This window comes from Topomyia yanbarensis, chromosome 2 (genome assembly GCF_030247195.1).
Source record: "Topomyia yanbarensis strain Yona2022 chromosome 2, ASM3024719v1, whole genome shotgun sequence".
NCBI classification, from domain to species: Eukaryota; Metazoa; Arthropoda; class Insecta; order Diptera; family Culicidae; genus Topomyia; species Topomyia yanbarensis.
The window spans coordinates 317,763,848-317,785,295 of record NC_080671.1 but is presented as its reverse complement, the minus strand read 5'-3'; the positions used below and the strand labels follow the sequence as shown (position 1 = coordinate 317,785,295).

At 34.4% G+C, this 21,448-nt stretch overlaps 1 protein-coding gene across 2 annotated transcripts in view; it reads right to left on the bottom strand.

The window, feature by feature from the left end:
- Positions 1-7,029, bottom strand: part of LOC131683703 (alpha-tocopherol transfer protein-like) — a 45,340-nt gene extending 38,311 nt beyond the window's left edge. Inside the window, exon 1 of one of the 2 annotated variants that reach the window (XM_058965927.1) lies at positions 6,860-7,029. The gene's annotated coding sequence lies outside the window, so the exon portion shown is untranslated. The remainder of the gene's footprint in view (positions 1-6,859) is intronic. The other variant, XM_058965928.1, reaches the window with a different exon arrangement.
- Positions 7,030-21,448: the final 14,419 nt, after the last annotated feature.

The following is a 21,448-nucleotide window of genomic DNA, read 5'->3' as shown; positions in this document are numbered from 1 at the left end:
GAATCCCGCAGATATCAGGTACCCTAACACGAGGCGTTATTATTGGCATTACTGCGCAGAAATGTCACTTTTAATGATCGTGTAAGGACAGTTTTCAAGGTAGACACATTACTTCATTTTCCAGGCTGGTGTTTACTTTTACTTCTTGTAAGTACAAAATCGCCACGATGATAAGGAATACGATTCCCTGGGGGTGGGCGTAGCGTAGTTGGTAAATCGATTGCCTTGTACGCAGCGCACCTGGGTTCGAGTCCCGACCCCGCACATAGGGTTAGAAATTTTTCATAAGAGATTTTTCTAACCCGAAGAGGCGAATGACCTTTAGGTTAAAACCTCTATAATCAAAAATAAAAAAAAAATACGATTCCCTGGCACTACATTTTCTTACAACGTACGATCTGCTTCTATCATGAGTGCAAAATATGCTCGATGTGCTGGAATCATACAGATCTACACCCTGACGAAACCTAAATATACAGTTACTATCAATCATAATCATTCCATGACTTAACGTGTTAGCTCCTGTTAGGTTGAAACTGATCACTAAACAAGTCTGATTGAAAATGGTCTGAGCGTATCTCTAGTTTTCGTAGCACCTGCACCCCGCCAATTTCTCCAGCAGTTCCGGGGACCAACAAATTCTAATCCATTGCATACATTCGATACACCGAATCAATTAAATTACTAACATCCTATTATGTGCTTACTCACCGATCGGAATCGTGTTGTAACTTAAGAAATGATTGTGAACAACTCCCACTTTGGGCACTTCGACAAGAATGAATTTCACATTTCCGGCCCATATTGTTTGTTTTGGTTTGCATGAGATTAAAAAAACCGTAACGTTTTCGGGTGGGTGCGGAATCTAAGTAACGCATTTAGCTCTATGTCAAAATCTCTTCACTAACGCCACCGATTTGTAATTGAAATCGACCGTTTTTTTTCTACGAGTGTTGAAAATTCATCTCGTATTACGTCGTATTTGTATGTGATACCGGGCTGTGCACCAGCGTCGCGAAAAGTCAAGATCACTTTGCTCAACTATACTTCGAGAATTTTTTTTTTAAATAGGTCACGATTCAATAAATTATAAATAAACCTCGTATTGAAAATAATTTTTGTGTTTTCACAAAACTAGTTCACGCAAAAAAAAGATGACATTATACTCAAATGTTTCGTAGTTGTGTCTGAATATGTTTAATATTTTTATGATTCTAATTCATAACTCGATGAAACATTGATTTGTATTAACTTTATTGACTAAAACAGTCAAGAATTGAACGTGCAACGATTTTCGTAAATTCTCGTCGTGTTATCGTGATATTTCACGGACGTGAATTGTGGCTAGGTAATGTATTTTGCTCAGCACAGTTTCATTTAATTCCGAACATTTCTCTGAATTTTAACAAAGGAATAACAGGGTTACAAGTCCTAGTAATGTCTTTGTATCTAATGCTCGTGCCTATGAGACTGGTTGCTAGCAGTTGTACACAATAGCTCACATAGAATTTTCAAAACCAAAAAGCAGAGAGAATAATCCATGAATAATAGTCTGAGTTCCTTGTAATTGTTTACGTAACTATATTAAGATTATGTGGAAAATTAATTACTGCATGAATTACATCATGAACAGTTTCACGAGCTCGACTGATGAATCGTGTGTAGCATATTAGGAATTAAGAATCGGTTAAAAAATCAATGAATAATACACTGCGTTCCAGTTAAATTGATTACGTGCAAAGATTAGGATCAGTTACATAATCGTAAATTTCAGGCACATATATCTTGAAAGTGGAAGTTTTTTTTTAATTTGTGGATCATTTCACGTACACGAATGGTGAATTGAAACTTATATGCTCACAATCATAACCAGTTGACGAAGCAAAAATGGATCTTTGAATGATATAACGAGTATCGTATAATGGTTTTCGAGAAAATATCAAGATTATTTTAATTTTGTAATGCAATTGACGACCAATAATACCAAATACTGATCAAGATGTGACAAATCATGAATCAGTTAACATCGTATATTCGGTCCATAGACAATGTTCCTAGATTTGTGGATAAAATTATGAGTCAACAATTTTAGAGTTCGCGAATTGTCGGCGCGGGAAAATTGCATCGGCGGCGCGCCGCCGATCTACCGTTCGGCGTCGGCGTACGTTAAAAATCACCGGCGGCGGCGGCGTGGCGCGGCGGCGCACAGGTCTAGTATACTGTTATTAGTTTTGTTTTGAATTTTATACGCCTTGTAGCATGAAGAGAAGATCTCTCAGTTTACAATCCTGCTTTCTTTATTTTTTTCCTATTGTTTCATATTTTAATACCATGCTTTTTTATTTGTATCTTTTGTCATTTAATCTAATTTTTAGAAATTGTATATTTACTATATTTATTCTTGTCATAGCCTTTTTCTATTTCCTTTTTTTCATATTTTTTGCATTTCCAAAAGCAATTTTACTTATTCAAATTCATTCCAATTTGTCTTATTGTTTAATTTTTTACCTTTCTCCTATTTTCTTCCTTATTTTCCAGTTTTTGGCTTTCCGTTTATTGTAGTTTTATTTTTTCCCATTGTTCATTTAATACAATTTTATTTATTTTTTATACCTTTTTCTTAAGATTTAATTCGTTATTGTTATTTCTTCATGTTTTCCATTTAACCTATTTTGAAAGTACTTTTCTGTTGACCATTTTCCTATACGTTAGCATTGATTTTTTTTTATTTTCCCAAAAAAAACATTTGATTTATCTTTTCTTGACACTATGCGCACTTTTTCTTAATTTAGCATTTAGTTCGTTGTTTGAATTTATTTAAAATTTCATTTCTAGTGCTTTTTCTGTTCTTTAAGTAATATCCATTTTATTCATTTTTTTCGTGTTAATATCTTCATTTTTGTATTCCTATAGTATACCATGTTGGCTTTTTTCTACTATTTTTTTTCCATTTTGTCTGTTTGCTCCGTTTTTGTTCAATCCTTCCAATTTTCTCTACTTTTTCGTCTTTTCATCATGTCAATTTTCCAATTTTTCAAAATTTTCTGGTTCGTCCATTTTTTTAAATTTCTCTATGGTTAATTTATTCTTGTCTTTTATATATAGGTACTCCTCTAGTTTTATGCATTCTTAACGTTATATTTATTTTTTCTATTGCTTTAAATATTTCTTGTTTTTAATGTTAAATAAATTTTATTATTCTTGATTTATCGAGTTTTTCAGTTTTATGCATTTTTTATACTAATATTTGTATTTTTTTAGTAGATTTTTTCATTTTCATCGATTCTTATTTTTTTCCTAATTTTCTATCGATTTTTCATTATTTTCATCATTTGTTCAATAATGTTCTACTTTTTTAATCTTCGCAATATGTTTTTCTAGTTTCATGTTTTCCTTTATCAATTTTTTATAGGTTTTGTTTTGGTTTTTCTATATTAAACATTTTTTGACAATTGACATTTGTTTATGTGGTTGATTTTGTTGTTTTTAGCTCTTTTGTACATTCTTTTAATATTTAGTTTTCCTATTGTTTTTTTTATCTTTTGCCGTTGATCGCCGTTTGGATATTTTTAATTTTTGTAGTTACTACATTTTTAATCTTGTCATTTCCTTTCTTTTATAAATACTATTACAAAAATGGCGCTTTTCAAAGTCACCAAAACTGTCGAAGAGGTATTTAAAACTCCCAACGTATAAAAAACTCCACGTTTTTTCCTTCATTGGCACTACAAACAACAAGAGCAAAAAAATGGTACATAAATATAAAATTTCAGTGCACTATACATAATATCAGTGAACTCCAATGGATTTCAAACATTGATTTTTTGCACTCAGGCAATACACACTGGTGGGGGCCCGTACGTTGGACCCCCCGGGCCCGTATTTTCTCTCTGCGGCCCTGCGTTTAAATGATCAAAGACGATGTACTTATGGTGAGATAACGACGGTTCGTACTCGTTTGGTACGAGCCGGTTTGCCAATTCATGCGTAATACCGTCAGAGCAGAGAGTTACAACACCTCTTCTCTGCCAGCTCGTTCAATTTTTGGTGTCAGTTACCAATTTCTGAATTTTGCTGTTTATCCGCTGTACAAAGACACCATATTGATGGTGGTTTGCACTATTTTGTGGTAATTAATTTCTGTCTTCTACTTCCCTTTTAAATGATACCCATATTCATGACAGTTTTCACTGTTTTGTAGTAACCGGAAACCGCCATCTTGGTTTCCAAAATGGCTTCAATCATCAATTTCCGGCTTTTGCTGACCGACCCCTTTCCAATGATACCCATATTGATAATGGTTTTCACTGTTTTGGGCTAACCGGAAGCCACCATATTGGTTTGGCGCCAAATGCTATTTGATTCCATCCGGAACCAGTGCCGCAATGGCCATAGGCCATAGGCTGTAGGACCGTATGATTGAAAGAACTTAGTATTTCGTATAAATTTATGAATCCAAAAGACTGGAATGCTAGAAAAGTATATACAAGTTCTTTGGTCCTCCCGGAACAGTTTTCCAGGTGGCCAAACTTAGTCCAATTCATGTCTATTATGAAGGATCAATGGTAAATAGTCATATGTAGCGCATATCAAAACTCGTCCGTCACCTCAATGGGAAATTGGATATACCCCACGGGAATTCGGCTTGATTCCGGAAGCGGTCTACGGATTTGAACAATACTAAACAGACAGAAACTGGACTTAATTCCAGATCATTTAGAGCCGGTTCCATCCAAATGGGTAAAAAATAGCGAAATTAAAATAAAATTTTCAGAAAAATTGTAAACTGGTACTGTAAAAGACAAGTAAAACCGGACTAAGTGACATTAAATTGATTTCGAAAAAATGATTCTAAAGATGGAATCGCTGTACTTTTACGTTGTATTTCAAAATGTATTTTTGCCTTAATTCTTGCTTATTGGAACATATTCTAAAAGTCGTATGTAGCAGAAGAAAATCTATATCCAACGCTATCATTATCGCACTTTTTGAGTTTTTGCTACTAAGTCCGGTCTAATTTAACACCGACCAAATCGGCATATACTCAATGTACGAAATCGCCCAATATTAACACAATCTGACAAGTTGGTGTTAAATGTAACTCTCTGCTCCGACAGTATTTCGCATGATTTGAAACTGGTTCGTAGCCAACGAGCTCGAATCGTCGCTATCTGATCACAAGTACATTCTCCTTGCTCATTTAACCCTTTCATGCCCCACTTTTTTCTAGTGCATGTAGGGTTTCAAAACTATTTTTCCTTGAAAACGGTGAGGTCAAGAAACACGAAAAGCCTTTTTTTCATAAAGATAATGATTTCATCATCCGTAGTTCTAGAAGCTACTAAATTTTTACCTTCCATGCTCAATACAGTTTACAATAGTCCAATTGCATGCACAACGTAGCCAAAGACAGTCTAAATTGATAAGTTTTATCATATATGAAAAATTCATTTTCCGTCGACAACATCAACTGTCCCTGGCGGCACTGCTCCATCGAACTAATTGCAATAACTACACTACCGGAAAAAAATTATCTGGTTTTTACTAAGTAATTTTCGCTAACTGATCTTTAGTCTTCAATGGAACGTTATATGCATTTTCCTGAAAATGAATTATTAATTTGCATTTGGTTTTTATACCGAAAGTTCATCCTTGCCTACTGTTTCGAGTGAGAACTTTTTAAGCGATTCTTATGCTGAAGGGTGTCAGTCCAATTTTTACGATTGGTGTTTATATTTTTTACAACTAATATATACAAAACGGCATTTGCGAAGCATGTTTTGTTTTTGCGGCTATTTGTTTCGGTAGCTCAAATGAGACAGGCATAAACTGCACCATTATATAGATTAAAACAGGTTTTTAATTGAGAACATATTTCATTGGTCTCTTGTTTTGTTCTACCTTTCTCACTACTCGACAATGAGCACTTGTCTCTTTGCAATCTATTATGTATGTATATAATAATAATACTAATCATGAGTGTACTAAGATTGTGTCATAGGACTAAGAGGAAAAAAAGGTAAGTGAATTTCACTGTGTGTAACGACAGCAATAAACCAGTTTAAATGATGCAAATAAATACAGAAATAAAAACTAGCCAATATCATAACCACAGCTTTACTATCCCTATCATGGGCATCGTTATGAAAAAAAACTCTAGACTTGAACTCCGCTTTCAATTGCTTTCCTGCGGCAAGCGATTAGGGGAGCTGGTGGCAACGGAAACAGCGACGGTAGAAAATAACAACTATGATGTATAACGGCAAATTGCACACGAAATGCATTTCACTTAAGCGCTCTGACACATGATTTCTCTTCCAAGCCGCGACCATCACCGCTTTTTTCTCCGCGCACCGCATTTGTAGGCCCGATGGCTCCCTTCCTTGCGTTCATTTTTTTATCGCTACAAAACTTGAAATTGCATCCGTGCTGCATGCTTCAAGCTCTGTGGACTAGCGAAAATATCATCTTTCAGCACTTTGCTAGCCACCGCTGCGGCCACCGGGGTGAATGTTTTCACTTTAAAATTCGTTATTTTCACTCTGTGCTGTGCTGCAAATCCACAATCCACTCCACGCCACACAAAATACCAACACGACACGGGCTTTAATTGTTGGAACCACTGAAAATTGTAATAAACCTAAACACTTTTTGCAGCGCACTCAATTCCATGCTTAATCCCACTGCCACAAAAGTACCCCAACTATCAGCAGGGATAGACTCCCTAGCTCCATTCGGATGAAATATTCAATGTGAAAACTTTCTAACTAGCTTCCACAGCAATGGAAAATTGTGAACAGATACAGGAGTTGAAATGCGCGAACCACCGCCAAAAAATGCTATGCTGATGGACTCCTACCGATTACGTAAACCCGTAATTGTACCTCCGAAAGAAGAACTGGCACTCGAAAAATACTCCGAAAACAAATGAAGCAACACGCGCGCGCAACTGAACTTATCGAGAGCTGTGTAGGCCAACCGAATGACGCGTGAAGACTGCGACCATACTTTAGCTTGATGGAGCCTTAGACGAGAAACCTACATGATTCAAGTGCAAAAAACGCTGGAAATAGGCATTGCGCGCCACTGTACTCACCGCCAAAGTACCTCGAGCTTGACTCTCTCCCCCCGACTCAGTACAGCTCTGTATGATCGAAACAAGTAGCTTTGCGTGTACAGACTCTCTCATTTGCAGCACTTTATTCACCAGACAGTCATATTGCGGTCTTTGTTTTGGTTCATACCTGTGCCAATGTTAGTGTTTCGTCTTAGGCAGTACGGGTATCGCAATAAATATTATTGTCTCTTTCAAACCCGTCACTAACCAAAATTATCTAAAATGTATATGAACCCAGCATTGATCATCTGAGGATACCAACTCCATTAAATGACCTTGATATTCTTCGCCTGCTTGCAATAACATATTGAATTGGAATGGAATGCTAAAAAAATCTATTTTTCTAATCGATTATATTCACTACATGTTGGTTAAATCATTGCAAGTTGAACGCGTCTTCTAAGCCGTATTAGCTACTTTTCAAGAAATAGTAAAACAATACAAAAAGATGGAGCTCCTGGCTTCAAAATTAACTAAAACATTTGAATTAATTACAGCTGACTGGATATGCGACTATACATTGTAATTGTAGTAAGTTTTTAATTTGGCGTAGGAGATTAAGAAATAACTAGGGAACCAAATTTCTTCGTATACTATTTATTATGAAGGACATGAAAAATTGTGCTATGTGCTCAAAAATAATCGAAATTTTTTAATTAAAAAAACGATGGTTTTAAGACCCTGATTTTTAGGTAAATGTTTAAAATGAATAATTTTGTTCGGTTAATCGACGATATACAAACCTCTCAAGTAAAACAATGTGTGGTAGTATGATTTCAGATGAGAATTTAGGCCAGGATCACTTACGCCAATTTCAATGTCAATGTCAATGACTATTAATAATTTTCAATTTCATATATTGCAGTTTTTTTATTCTAAACCATTGCATTAAATATATATTATACCAAATCTTCATTTTCTCAAAATAAACTGTCAAAAAGTACTTTTTTCGGCCGAAAGAGAAAGTGCAACCTTAAGGGAACAGATTTCTCGGACGCTGTTCGTATACCGGGAAAAGGAAATAGATCATGTAGACTCTTCCCACCATAGGAATATTTGTCAGTATACGAGTTTGATGGGCCCATAATTTTGGGAAAATATACTTTTGCATATAAAATATTTAAAATAATCCATAAAGAATTGTAAAACGATCCATAAAAAAGTTGTCCATGTTCCATAAAACAAAACTGAAAATCCATAAAACAATGTGAATGATCCATAAAAAAGGGTGATTTGATCCATAGATTATGTAAAATTGAACCATAAAATTGTCGCAAAAGAGCACTAAAATAGTAATACAAGAGCAATTAAAATCAACAAATGCCCCATAAAAATACTGGAAATGTTCCATAAAATGTTACATTTTGCGCCATAAATTAACTGAAATTGTTCCATAGAACATTAACACGTCGCACAGTGATGCCGAGGCGGAAAAAAGTCATAAAATGCACCTTTTAATTTTGTTCCAAGGTTATTTTTGTATTATTGTACAGTATATGAGAAATGATTTGGCAAAATTTCAGGACGTTTGGATGAGTGGTTGGCCCGCTACAGTATTCCAAAGTTCAGTGCGCTCATTGTTCGATTTTTTCTTCCCTTGTAAAATATATGGAGAAACTGAAACAAACTTTATCTCGATTTTCAAATAGGAGCACACACTTTCTCGCATGTCACACTAGGCCCATTTTGAAGATTTTTTTTATCAGCTTTTCGAAAATCTCTATGACATCTTGCGCAATTTTGCGCAAACCACATCTTTTTGGTATTAACAATGTACAGGTATACATCGATTTAACGTACTTGAGGGATTCCATGGGAAAGTGGCTGACCATAAAATATGACCATCTCCGAATCGAACAAAACTTTGCAGTTGTGTTCGGATCATGAATCTCCATGATTTTCTCTGTAAATTTTGATACAAGAGCATTTTTTAAAAGGGCGTAGAAATTTTTGCATGCAGCATGAAAATAAAAATTTCTCGGTTACCGTATTTTATACAGCAAAACTATCTGAGAAATAGTTGCAGGGAATGGAAACTTCTACACGAAAAATATACACTGATTTTTTAAATATTGTAGTTTTCGAAATATTTTAAATTTTGTTCCAATAAATGCAATAACAATTATTCCATTTGTTTACGACCTTTTTATAAGTTATTTGTGTTTCTCCATCAAGAACAGAAGGTTTTGCAAAATGCTCATAAAATATTCTGCAACTTTCCCGTTGACATCAAGGCGATATTGGGAACAAGTTGAAAGCTACAAGAAAACAATGAATATATGATTCAGCTATAGGATCAGATGATCAAACTATATAGTTGAATCATATTTTTGTTATTTTCTGATAGCTTTCAAAAGGTTTACAATAGCACCTTGATGTCAAAAGAAAAGCCACAGGAAATTCAGCATTTTCATAAACCTACTATTTTTGAAAGAGAAACGCGCACATCTTATGAAAAGGTCGTAATCAAACAAAATAATAGTTTTGGTTAAAACAAAATTTAAAACATATCGAAAACTAATGCATTTTCGAAATTATTTGTTATGAGCATTTTGATTTGAAATAGTATTTGGAATTATATTCAATAATAAAATAGTATTCTTTATTGAAAGGAGTATGAATTTTAATAATATGCTAAAAGATGTTAAGAAAACTTTCTTTTTTCTTTTCGATCAAGAAGAGTTTAAATTAAATTAAATAAGAGTTTGTAAACTCCAAAATTAAACCGAAACTCAAAGAAAAATGTTTTCATAAAATATCTAGATACATGTATGAGAGACGAAATCGATTGAATTCACCTAGTAGTGCGATGACGAATTTCGCGCCAAATCGTATTCAGAGTTGGCAGCACCCTCTCAGATTTTAATGAAACTTTCTATACATGAAGATTTTGTCACAAAAAGCCACTTTGCATACTTTGTTTTTCCAAAAATGATCTAGACTGTTTTTTGAAAAGGGTCAAACTTTATTTACCAATTTTTTTTTCAAATGGCTATAGTCTAAAAACGACAAATCCTACAAAAAAATGTTGTATGAGTGATTTTCCCAAAATTAGTCAAATTTTTGAATAAAAATATTGAAAAAATTCTCCATTGACTCCTACACTAAAAAAATCGATTTTAAAAATTTAAAATCGATTGCTAAAAAACCCCATTTTTGATTTGGATGAATTTTTTTTTCAAGATTGGTCATTAAGTTCCCTACCAAGTTGACGGTAGGTAGGGAACATAATTACCTATCAACAAACAAAATTTCATCCAAATCAAAAATGGGGTTTTTTTGTAAAACGACTTTAAATTTTTTAAATCGATTTTTTTCAGTGTAGGAGTCGATGAAGAGTTTTTTCAATATTTTTATTCAAAAATTTGACTAATTTTGAGAAAATCAATCCTACAACATTTTTTTGTAGGATTTGTCATTTTTAGACTATAGCCATTTGAAAAAAATGGTAAAAAAAGTTTGACCCGTTTCAAAAGACAGTCTAGATAATTTTTGGAAAAACAAAGTATGCAAAGTGGCTTTTTGTGACAAAGTCTTCATGTACAGAAAGTTTCATTAAAACCTGAGAGGGTGCTGCCAACATTTGTTCGAGTTGGCGCGAAATTCGTCCGATGAAACCTTTCTTCTATCAACTAAGGGTAAGGTAAGGTATTCTCGGTAAAAAAAACTATCTAACTCAAAAAACATTTTTTGGTGATGTAGAGTATGAATTTCCATACAACAATGCAACATTTGAACAATGTTTTCCTTAATTTTCATAGCAATATATTGAAAATTAGGTGAGTGACACTGAATCTTCAGGAGATACCTCGAAAAAATGCGATGTTCACTATACAAACTAATCTACTAACACACTCTGTATCTCCAAATTTAAAGAAAACGTGTCTTTGTACCAAATTAACCTTATCCACTCCTTAATATGTATAGGTTGTAATAACATGTGTATCATATGAGGTTTTTAGTTCTTAGGGCCAACAAAGAACGTTTTTTAGAAGATTTCATCCAACATGCGCTATTGACAGTCTGCGTGCTGGTGGTTAATATATTACTTTGATAAAATATGGCGAGTGGGAGTTCACATATGAAGAGTGAGAAGGGAGGAGGGAGGGGTTCGGTGCATTAATGGCATTTTGCTCGTAATATTTGATTTTAACGTTTTTAATTTGGTTTGTGTTCTAAATAGCAGTTTTTGATATATGGTTCTTGTTTATTGACACAGATGACACATTTTGATCAAGTAGTCATCGACATTTTGCATCTATGATTGATCTTACCTACTTGTATCTGGTTGAATCACTTAAAATTGGCCATCTAAGGCTGTGAACCATTTGGCGATTTTTTTTAACCTTTAGTTAAAATTTGACAGTTCGAAAGTTATTTTCTCTTGAATGGAAAAATTTAACCGAGAGAGCGAACCGTTTCAAAAGTTGACATATGGATAGTTATTTAGAATTGACAGCTGCGATAACCACAAGATGGTAGAGGTGTGAACATTTGTCGATATTTTGAAAATTAGTTCTTTTCTTATTACATTAAGTATGACAGTCATAGCCTCGAAAAGTAAACATCCACATCATGAAATAACCCAAACAAATCTTAACACAACACGTTATCGTTTCCATCTTTATCCCTTAATTTTGTATTGAAAAATATTGACAACCTCAATTAGGTACAGAAAATGTTTTCACCTTTTTATTATGCATCATGGGCAACATTTTAACCATCGAGCTGTCAAATTTAACTATCGCTCTGTCAATTTTAACCATGCTCCAGAGTAGGGTTATTTTGCAAATAACTTTCAAAGTGTCAGATTTTAACTAAAAGTTAAAAATTTCACCAAATGGTTCACAGCCTAAACTAATCAGTTCGTATTAACTCACAATTGCTACGTTATGTTTATGGTTAAAAAAACATATTTTCTTTATGAAGATTATCACTTGATATACTAACCACTTGTTATTCTCCTCAATTCTGTGCATACATCATGAATGCAACAGTTAATGGTAAGTTTTGTTCGAGGTTTTGTCTCATTAAATTTGAAGCTTTATTTTTGTTTCATTTAAAAAGCATTCAAAAGAAAAAGTCTATTGGATGCTACTAGTAGCATAAAAAATGCTGATAGCACAAGAAGCAAAATAGAAAATATTATTTTTGATCAAATTCAGGAGGAGAGATGTGAAGATGCTCAACGGATTATTAAATGTTTCTGGCTAGATTATGATCGTCGTTGGAAAAAAGCACAGCGGAAGGTTGAAAAGTTCAACAAGGAAAATGCCGATTGGTTGGAAGAATATTTAATATTTGAGCTACCAGTAATCTCTAATGGCGGGCAAGTCAAACCCGGAAGACCTGAGAAGAAGTTTGATGAGCTTTGTGACAGAAGTAAGCGGTTGAAAACGGCAGAGCTGAGAAGCAAGTATACAACAGAAGAGCTTGTATTTGCAGCACAAATCAGTCTCAGAGCCGATGGAGAGGTTGAAGCTGCAAATATGTTGATGAATCGAAACAAGGTTCGTATTAGGCATGACCGGGTTGAGATCAAGGCGTAAAATAATGTTTCAAATGATAATTTTACTTATGATTTGAGATATACCTATTTCGTGTCATTTTGCAAAATCCAGTAGTTCGATTATTTTAAACTTGGTGTATTTCATAGATTCGAGTCAGAATGATGAACGATCAGGCTCTAGCGGTCTTACTTGATTCCAAGTTGTCCCAGAGAGGGTACCAAGTAGTTCGAGAACATGCACAAGACTCCTAGCCTCCGTACAAAAACGTCTTAGAAGCAAAGAAAAGGTATTCAAAGGTTTAAGGCATCTTAAGGTAATTGTAAAGTTCTGTATTTTCTACGCAAACATACACATTGATGAAACCGATTGCATCGTTACGCTTCAGTCACTTCTCGATCACACAGCAGCGAGAATAGTGGATCTTTCGAAGGATGGAATCGTTGTTTCTGCGAACGGTAAAACCAATATCGATCTCGTAATGGTGTTGAAGTATGGCTGCGATGGGTCTGGTGGCTTCACTGAATTTAAGCAAAAATTTACAACAGCTGGATGTAAAGATTCAAATATATTGCATGCATTCTATTCATTTTTTCTAGTTTATTCATTTTGTTGTTTCTTCATTTTAATAATCTGACTACTTTTTCAGTTTTAATCATTTCATCCAAATAGTTTATTTGATACAATTAAATTTAAAGAATATTATTTAATAACCTTTTACCATCGTTTAATTTTTCATTTTAATCAATGCATTTTATTCTGCTCATTTTCTTCTTTTTATTCATTGTATCACTTCAGCTCATTTTGTTTATTTGATTCCTTTGTTTTATTTATGCATTTCATTTATTTTTTACTTTATTCATTTTGTTCATCCATTCATTTTATTCATTTGATCCATTTCATTCATTTGATTCATTGTATTCACTGGATGAATTAAATCAATTTGATTCATTTGATTCATTTGATTCATTTGATTCATTTGATTAATTTGATTCATTCGATTCATTTGATTCATATCTTTAATTTTATGCAGTTCATGCTCAGTCATTTCTTTTATTTCATTCAATTTGTTAGTATGAGTCAATTTATTCTATTAATCTTATAACTATTTCTAAATATAATCTTAATTTTTATTTAATAGCTATCTAATTTGATTCGCGTATTTTATAATTTTGATTTACATTAATTTTTTACTCATTTTATGAATTTCAAAACCTATTATTTCATTTTTTGCTTTACTTTCTATTTCGTTCGTTTTGTTGATTTTCTATAATTTATTCAGTTTATTCGAGATTTTATTCGTGCAAGACTAGAAACTGTTTTCATACCACCTCTAGTTGGGTGCCTACTTTTCATGAGTTCTGAAAACTAATCCAATAGTGATATGTGTAAGAAATGTCTCATTTCACTGCTAGGTGGATTAAATCGGTTTTTATTGTAAAATCGAATAAAATAAAGGATCTACAATTTGGCATCATTCCAAATCTAATTTGGATAATTTCAAAAACCAGAAGAATTTTTTTCATTTTAGAACCGTAAAAAGTTAATGAATCAAACATATTGAAATGGGAGTACTACCGAAAGAGAAAATGAATATTCATGCGAGTCTATTTTATTTAAATAAAGTTATGTGTTTAAACCACACATCAGAAAATAATGAAATTCAAACGACATGTAAATCAATACGAATGTAAACATACACAGCTTGAATCAAAAATTTGATTGAAAATTAAGTTCAATGCGATGCACTCAATGGGAGCATAAAAAAGCATACGATTTTACAGTTTCGTTCGTGTGATATTACATGTCATTTATTTTACAGCAATATTGGTTTAAAAATACATTAAAGTGCATTGGTATCCCGTTTAATGAAGCTGTAATTTTCAATCAACGTGTAAATTTATAAAAAAAAATTCGTTGAAGAAAGCACGACAAGTGGTGTGTGTGTGTGGTGGGACTTAACTTTACATAAATATTCATGCTCCAAATATGTGCATGAACATAAATTTAAAATTATAAAAAAAAATTCTGTGCATTTTATTGACGGTTCAGTGTCCTTTCGATTCAAAACTACTATAGTCGATACATTGATTTATCCAAACACCTTATTTCAAGCAAATTTCACAATTTTAAGTTTTCAAGTAAATTGGTTAAAAAAGGAATAATTTTTAGATTTCTTTGCGATACAGAGAGTGGTAATAGTTAACCAATTTCCACTGTATATGGCAACATTTGAAGAATAATTTCTTTAGTTTGCATAGCAAAGTGCTAGAGGCACTTTGAAAAAATGCAGTGTCCATCATAACTCAAAATGTACTGGACCAATTGTTTAGAGATTTTGTACAATCCTTCCTGGACCCAAGTCACCACGTGAAATTTTCTTTAAATTATTTGAAATTGTTTTTAACGTTTCGCGTTCCGCTCTTCAGCACATGACAGCCGTCTTGACCGTCATACAGGCACCCCCCATTTACCTCCCTATCATGATATCTTCAGGTATTAGGGCTATGTAGACATCATATCCGTAATCAGCGACCCAAAATTACCCAAGAAACAATTGTTTGAAAATATTTAATACACTTTTTTAATTTGTTCCGACTTTTGTATGAAGAGGAATCACTGTGCGTCGATATCTATCTATCTATCTATCTATCTATCTATCTATCTATCTATCTATCTATCTATCTATCTATCTATCTATCTATCTATCTATCTATCTATCTATCTATCTATATAAAAGTCAAAGTTTGTATGTATATGATTTATAGACTCCCAAATGGCTTAACCGATTGCCGTCAAAATTTATACATAGTAGACATTTGCTATGGAGCGTGTTTGTGTGCTATTGGTTGGGCATTATCTGCTCGCCAGGTGGCGCTTCGGAACAAATTGTGTTTTCCTTCTATTTCGTTTGAAAGTCGCAGCAACGCGCGATGGGTATTAGCTAGTGTTCCATAATATCGACAAAAATGTTCCACGGTATTACAAAATGGAGCAATAAAATGTTAGAAAAAGTTCCATAAAATTGATAAAAATGTTTGCTAAATAATTTTTCTTGGTCCATAGAAGTGTAAAAATGAAAATTAGAAATGATTCATATATCGAACGTTAAATTGTGGTTCATGGATATTTACAGAACGATCCATAAGAAAAGAAAATGTAAAACGATCCATTCATATGTGCTTATGCACTAGAAAAATTAAATTTAATGAATTCATGCAAAATTTTTGCTATTCAAACTAATAATAAAGTTTATTACATTTGGTTGTAATGTCGAACTACAACAAACAATGCATACATTATAGTTAAACTTAAGTTTCCGTATCCCACTAGTCAGGTAGCTGACCTTAGCTAACCTGAAATCATTATGGCAACTCTTTAAACGGCAGGGTTTCTATGATATTAGCGCGCTGAGAGTTATTAGACCACTGATACCGGCTGGCATGAGTCGCAAATACCAACTATCTGAAGCGAAAACGGACACTGGAACATTTTGTCGATATTATGGAACACATCGACGTGTTTTAATGTACATTGTTAATATTCTATGGATCAATGTCAGTTAATTTATGGCGCAAAATGTAACATTTTATGGAACATTTCCAATATTTTTATGGGGCATTGGTTGATTTTAATTGCTCTTTTAGTTCCATTTTAGTGCTCTTTTGCGACTATTTTATGGTTCAATTTTACATAATCTATGGGTCAAATCACCCTTTGTTATGGATCATTCACACTGTTTTAGGGATTTTCAGTTTTGTTTTATGGAACGTGAACAACTTTTTTATGGATCGTTTTTCAATTTTTTATGGACCCGACGATCTCAACATTGTGGGTGGTCATGTAGACGCGGTAGTCCTTCATATCAGCATTCTTGCCACTAACGTCATTTGCTTTATCCTAATATGATTTCATATGGGCGAACATTCGGGATATCTGTCACTGTTGAATATGTCTGCATCAGTTCTTTCGAAATCTTCAGATTATTTAGCAGAAACTCAGATATAGTCTGACCGAGCTGAATGTATGTGTGTGTGTGTGTTTTTAAACGGGAAATCGGAATCGCTGATGACTTATTCGGCATTCATTTTGCAATCAGCTGGGTCCTTTCAGGATAAATTGAAAGACAAGTCAGAGGGTATACCCGATCAGAATGAAATAACAAGATTATAACAGAACACATTTTTTGTAACATATTGTGTTATAAATTAGGTCTCGTTAGTAGTTAAAATAACAGAAATTTATAACAAGTAACAACGCGAGTTATAGTTTTGAAATATTTCTGTTATGTGTTTCTGATCGGGTAGTGATACAAAAATATGGTCATCCATATTTGTTCTATGTATGACTGGATACCACCGATGTTTTTAGTAACTGGAAGCCGCGAAGCCTCCATCAGAAATAGATCATAGAAGTATTCTAGTTGCAACCCCATGTGCAAAACGATGAGTGAGCAATCTCTGAGACATAACCGTAATGTTGTGACGGCATTTGGGCTGGGAATTTGTATCTAATGATATGCACCGTAATCTACAATACACAAACCAAGCTTCCGCTCCTAAAAATATACCTATACCTACTTTTCTTGTTATACAGAAAAGATGCTCCCTCTGTCGCTTTCAAACACCTAGCTTCAATTGATTTCAACAAATATACAGCTCAAGATTTATGGCTGGAATTTACATGAAATGAGCTATAATCAAACACGAGCGAACTTCGGTCGAACATCGTTTTTTGATTCTTTTTACAAATTCCCAACCATCGGTAATAATTATAACGGTGTGTGAAAGAACCAATATTCAAAAAAATTCTTCGAATTGCTGTTTGATAAAGGCGGACTGAATTCGCTTATAAATTATTTGCTCAATAAACTGACCTGCACATACAGTCTCACGAAACAATTCTTCATTCATCGTCTACAAATACCTAGCGTCCACTGAAGTCGCCCGATAAAATTCCCCGACAGTCACCTTCAGAAAAATTTAATGTTCTGTTTTTGCTCCATACTGATGGATTTGTCCAAAAAGGTCGGGGAAATTTCGGGTGTTCGCGTCGAATGATTTCGAAAGATTTTCTCCAAAATTAGTTTATGAAAGCCATGTGCTGAAATCATGATCTGCTTTATAAACTAAATGAGGATAAGTCAAGGAATAAGTCAAGTTAAGTGTGCCTTTTCCATGTACACACTAAATTATTGTTCGAAAATCAAAATGAAAAACTATGGTAAAGTAAACACCAAAGAGGCGCAAAATTGGGACTTCGCCAGAGACGCCAGAAGATCACGTTACGACCCTGCCTATACACTGTGTTATCAATTCCTCTCACGAGTTGAAGTGGATTGATCAGTACAGTGAAACGACTCGGTGAAGTGTATAGATGCAAAAAAAGCGCAAGCACTTTCCGAAAACCGAGCCCGAGAACTTCAAATTTAAATAAACCGAACCCGATCCAGTCTGGACCCGGCGATCTCTAAGTGTTTCTCTAATATACACACAACATTAATGTCAAATGTTAGAAAAATATAGCACGTAGGGGAAACTGGGCCAATTCGGATCTAGTAAGGGTTTATGAGCTATAGAACTGGAACGTGTCAACCGATTCACAAATAAATATTTTCATGGAGATGCTAACTCAATGCACTATGTGACTTCCCGGTCAAACCATTCGGAAGTGTTACACTTGAACTGGATTTGATATAAAATACACTCATGTCATCATGCCTGAGATAAAAGGTTTTTTACAGCACGGAATAAGTTTGAAACATATTGTCAATTCGCAGTGTATGTCACTGATATAAAAACAAAAGATATGATAAGATGTTCTTGCACAAATCACACTGATAAGATTTGGTGCAGTAAATACAAGCTAAGCGATAACGGTGATAACAAAATGAATTGAAGTCCATAATCAGCTAAGGAAACGGCCTTCAGGCTGCTGTAAATAAAAACAAACGAATAATTCGCTGCATTTCGCGTACGTAGAGTAACTGAAGGTAAATCCGACATCTCAAGCATAACCAGCTTTCTGAAATACCTCAAAGCTACTAAAATAATAATCCTTGTGAATAATCTTTGTTTAGAGGGTTTTCAGCGATTTGGTAACTAGGGGATAGCACATATATAAGTGGTTTAAAAACTAATTTTAACGATTTTATATCTAGTCCTTTCGGCAATCCTTTTAGAGTTCCGCAAGGTAGTGTTTTAGGCCCTATTTTATTTACTATACACGGGCCACTCCACGTCAGATTCACAACCAAAATTTTAATTCCATTCAAAAATGTTTCTTGCATTATTTAACTAAAAGTTATAAAATTGAACAGTTTTCAATCAATGATAACTCGTAAACTATACGATGTATGGAAAAAATATTAAATCAAAAAATTATTCATATGCATGACCTTATGATAAATTTACGATTTCTGACGTAAGACTACGTCTTTGTTTTCGATATGGGGGTGAACTTTGCAAATTCTACAAAAATAGTATGTAACGAAAAGTGGTCCAATTTTACACTGATAGAATACATTCATAAATCGCAGGATCGTATAAGCGCATTAGCATATCGCTAATATGCTAACACGAAAACTTTTCTAAGATCAACGAAATGAATTAGTGTGACCAACGAAATCGTCCGTAATATACATAAACGTTTATTAAAATAAACGTAACATTTCGCTTCATTCATGTTCATGAAATCACCCTTGCCTAAACGACTTAAGACTTTAAGGATAACTAGCTAAAAGAAATCACGCTCTATAGTTAACATTGGTCAAATAAAATCGGTAGTTTGATAAATTGTCTTCATTGCATCAGCTTTTACTAATAATCATTTGTTCGGCTTGCCCGATTTCGATAAATCACCAAAATCTCACTCCGCCATTAACACTAGCCACAGAGTGACGAACTGGCTGACATACCAACCACTGAATGACAGCATTGTCGAGTTCACAATGTTATTCAATTTAATAATTATGCAACGCGAAGAGTGCAACCACACTAGAAGCGATACGAGGTTGTCTGTTTTATTTCCAATAGTGTGCATTACAATTTCCATTCCCACCTTATCGGAGCCTCAACGATAATAGCTTTCGGTTTGGATGGCAGACTGTTTTGATGTTAATTTAATTTCGATCGGGGTTAATTTTGCACGCTGCGTACTGCTGTATGCAGACTGAATTTTAATCATACGGATAAATAAGACGAATAGTGTGTCGAGAATAATTACAAATAGTCAAGTATCATCAACACAGTTTCATGAATTCCTTAAATGCTGTCCCCATTACCAAGTGATTACTGATTACGATTATTTTTTTTTAATCCGAATTTTGAATGAATGATGGACAAGAAAGGAAAGCAAAGCCTTGGCACTACATTGTATTGAGGAACTGGCGGATTCTTATGGGGTTTACGATTGATTGACACTTGTGTAGTGGATTGCACTGGTTTTGCACTTTCTAGCAGAAGTGTCAATGGAACATCCCCAGTTTTCTGCATTTCTGCTAGAAAGTGCAAAAACGGTGCAGTTTCAGTGCACTCCACTACACCGGTGTCAATCAATCGAAAACCCCATTAGTGTACAGGACAATTGCAAGCTAGAGCTACGATCGTATTGACCACTAAGAATTCTTGTTGGAGGGGACCGGAACATACGTGTGTTTTTTGAAAACAGTGCCTTACACTCTGAAACGCTGGACTAGTTTGTTAATATTAACACCCGGATGGCAAACATCGTTCAGTATTGCAACCACCACTTATTTTTCTCTCAAGTGAATACTCGACTACTTGCCTCGTATACAGAGCTGATTAAATAAAAATAATTCTAACATAAAATAATAAAGATTTCTCCTTCTATACCAGAGCCTGCATAAATGCATGACGTTTAATGCATTTAACTGCAAAGGACTATATAATTAGATTATTTAAATTGATGGGTTGTGTCTAATGGACAAATTACCATTTTTATTGAGTCGAGCTTTATTACATTCGAGTAAACCAGTAACCATTGAACGACTAAAATCCGTTCATATGCGAAAAAACACTCGCAGCACTGCCTATAAAGTAAAAGTGTGAAACTAAGGTGGATTTACGAATTGATTCGATTGAACTTGAATGGCTACATGGCACCGGTTCTTCTAACCTGCGCAGTAAGAATAACATTCAATAATTGATGTCGACTCAAGTACAGAACACAAAAACCCAGCCAATACGGTAGAGGAAGCGTTCGTTGCACGCGCTATTAATTTCAGCAAGCAAGAGCTGTAACCTTCAAGATATCGCACCAATCAAGTTCTTCTTCGCTGCCTGCCGCGTCTATTTGAGCTGATCGCAAACCCCAACCGCTCACTCAGTACGTACCGACCAGTTCCAAAGCAAACAAAAGTACACATTGAACTTGAAACCCTGCTAGTACATGGTAAACGTGCGGCATGGTAGCTAACCAGCTGCGGTTGTTCTTCACTATAACCCGCCCAGCTGTAGGCATGTAGGTATGCAAATAACGAACAAATTTCAAGTGAAATGCATAGCGATTCTTAGCAGCCCTTGCGAGGGGTTTCTGTTCTTCGTGGTAGCGGAACTTGGTGGTTCGATCAAAAGTCTGTCAAGGACATACTGATTAAGAAATCAGCTCTGCGACTAGTGAATAGAAAAACTGATATAGCGCGAAATTCAACATGAACATGAAAAATTTTTTGAACTTGGAAAGTGAACTTGGCCCGATTCAAACTTTGCTTGCTCACTGAAAGCTCCACCCTGCAGTGTAACTTATTTATTCAGGATAACGTAATTGACGATTTAGCGTCAATAGCAAATGTGTCAACAGACTC